Below are 3,209 nucleotides of genomic sequence, written 5' to 3'. Positions count from 1 at the left end.
TGTGTGTGTCTGTGTGTTTTACCGTCCTAATGTCCTCCTGATATCTCAACACCTGTTCTCATCTGGGCTCAAAATGGCCCCATCATCACAAATTTGATGACTTTAGACTCGACTTGTGACTTGAGCCTGACAAAAATTTTTACAAAATTTAATAACGATTAATGATCAATAAGTCTGATCAAACCCCTGGGGGATGGCACTCTGCCATAAGAAGATCCACCTTTAAACAAACTGAGAGCCAATCAGGAAGCGGCTGAAAACATCAAGCTGAGACGTGCGCACACCAGTACAGAAAATGATTGCAAGTGTGATTCCCTTTGAATTCATAGATTATACCGTGATCAATAATTGATTTGGAAAAATTATACCTGGTTCTACTTCCCAGGATGATTGTTTGCTATGGAAATTGTTTGAGCATGCATGATGTCTGAGGAAATAAAGTCAAAATGGACCACAAGATCTTTTTCACAGTTTATTCCAGAGCTCTGGCATGAAGATGGTAAATATACACATATATTAGGGCTGGGACTTTAACATGTTAACTGCGAATAATTAATTACAGAAAATAACGCACTAAAACACACTTGTGCAGTCCAACCAGCGCAGAACTTTTCCCGATATCCCCATAATACAATCTGTAGATCCTGAGAAGTTGTGCTTTGTTTAACTCTGTACAGCACTTTGTGATTTTATCTGCAAAAAGCGCTTCATAAATAAACTACTTACTTCGTGGGCATTAATTTTAGTTTTTTAAAAAAATGATGGAAAACAAGCACAGTTGTGTAGAAATTGTGCTAAAAAGAGTTTTCATATCACTTGATTGGTTACCTGCACATCAAGTCAAACTAAATCGATCTGTGACAATGGATTGAATCAGAGCTAATAAACATTATTTTGGGTGGCGCTATACAATCGGTACATTGGTTTTGTACTAATTTCTTGGTTCTACATTCTCCTAAAATCTCTCTCACCAACTCCCTGGAAAGTTCATGCACATCATAGACATGAATATGCGCAGGCTCCTCATTGAGCACTGGATCAAAAGTCAACGTCGCCGCCATATTGGAGATGGCAATAGCGAACGAAGAAGACGCCTAGTTCCAGTTCTGTGTAGAATTGTACCAGCCGATTTACTGTCCAAACTAGATCTCATTGGATTACCTTTCACAAGTATGACTGAAAAGAAATACTTTGGTTGTATTTGGCCATTATGTAATTACTTTACGAGCAGAGTTTACCACTCATCATACCATGGATTCCCTCGGTAAAACCAGCCTCCAAACAACCAAGAAATCTTTCCTGTTTAACTCGATTATCTACTCTGATTGTTGTTAGTTTCTTAGCTAACTTTTCACATACTATGTAGGTTTCCCAGAGATGAAGAGCTCAGAAAAAAGTGGGGGACAGCTGTCAGACAGTCCATCATCCATACTCTGCAGTGAGGACTTCGACAGGACAGGTCAGTCAGGATCAGTTCTGGAGCTCAGTCTTTAGTTTCCCACCTCATCTCCACAGTGTATGTGTATTATAGGCTGTAAGGATTAACTCATTCAATGCCAGACTTTGCTGATTTTTTTTTTGTTTTTTTTTTTTTTTCCTTTTGTGAAAGTAACCGTGACTCAGGTGGTAGTGGGTCGTCTTCTGATCGAGAGGTTGGGGGTTCGATCCCAGTACCTGACTATGTGTCGAAGTGTCCTTGGGCAAGACACTGAACCCTAAGTTGCTCCCAGTGGTTGACTAGCGCCTTGCATGGCAGTCCTGTCCCACTGGTGTATGAATGTGAGAGTGAATGGGTGAATGAGCTGATATGTAAAGCGCTTTGAGACTGCTTCAGTGTGGTGATAAAGCGTTATATAAAATCAAGTCCATTTACCATTTAAAAGAGTCACCGATGTATTTTGTTTTACACCATGGGATAGTTTCTCTATTTCATCCTTCACTTTAGCCACTACCAGGACTTCTCAGTACAGATACGGGTATACATGTCTGTAAATGGCCCCCTAACAGACATCTGTATGTAAATATTTTCAGCAATCAATGAATAGTATATATATATATATATATATATATTTATAACCAGACTATTTCCAGAATAAACAATGTTAATATTTCAATATTTATCCACACAATAAGTGTTACATACAGTAGCTGTAATAACTCTGAAAACATTAGAAAAACTAGAGTACTCGGAGAACGCAGACCACCAAGTACAGCACGAGTACCGGGCGGGACATACACACAATGCACTTCCTTACCACTATTACATTACCCATAAGCCACTGCGCATTACCCATAACCAGAGCCGTATAGAGAGAGTGTTGCGATAACAGAAGTCCAAAATGCTTGACCGTCACGTGATTTATGTAAAACTGAATTTTGTCCCGGAAGTTAGTGGGCGGGCCATTCGAATCCATTGATTCCTAGTGACATGACTGGAATTTTCATTAATTTATTGTCAATAACTGCTTTTTTACGTAGTTGAGGCCAACCTTAATTTGAATGAAAAATGGGTTAATTTTTATTGTATACAGTCTGTATTCCTTTGAATTCATTTATTTTTTCTTAAAAAAGGGATAATTAAAAAACACTACAACCAGACAGGACACATTGAAAACACATTTATTATTTTCATACACATATAAAAATAGACATAAATTTTTTTACTATGCACTTATGTACCAAGATAAGCTCAAAAAAATGTCTAACAGATTTAGAAACATTCATAACTTGTGAGTGAAAATATACGGCTTCCCAACCGAACCAGAGAGGAGAAAGAAATGGATTATAATCAGGATTATAACAATAAAAAATATGTGAGGCGATCATATTCAAACACTAAATTTGCACTTTTTCCACAAATAACACAATTGAAAAGCTTTTTGTTTGATAAAAAAAAAACAAATAAAAAAGAAGATATGTAGTCTATGTGGGTAGATAAAACTGTGTGAAGTAAACGCTGTGTATCTGGTAATGATCCCTTAATTTTCTAAGAAGTATTTAGAATTTTTTTCTTTTTCTTTTGAACGTGAAAACAACAACAGTTTATCTCACAATGAAAAAAACATGATCATTATAATAGTAATAAAAAAATTAAAATACAAAAACTAAAACAAAAAAATACTAGTTTCGTGGGGGATAATTAACTAACATGCCTTAATAAACACGTTAATGGATTTAGATACGCTGATAATAATAATAATAATAATAAT

Source organism: Gouania willdenowi, chromosome 9 (genome assembly GCF_900634775.1).
Source record: "Gouania willdenowi chromosome 9, fGouWil2.1, whole genome shotgun sequence".
NCBI lineage: Eukaryota > Metazoa > Chordata > Actinopteri > Blenniiformes > Gobiesocidae > Gouania > Gouania willdenowi.
Note: the sequence above shows the minus strand (reverse complement) of the source record.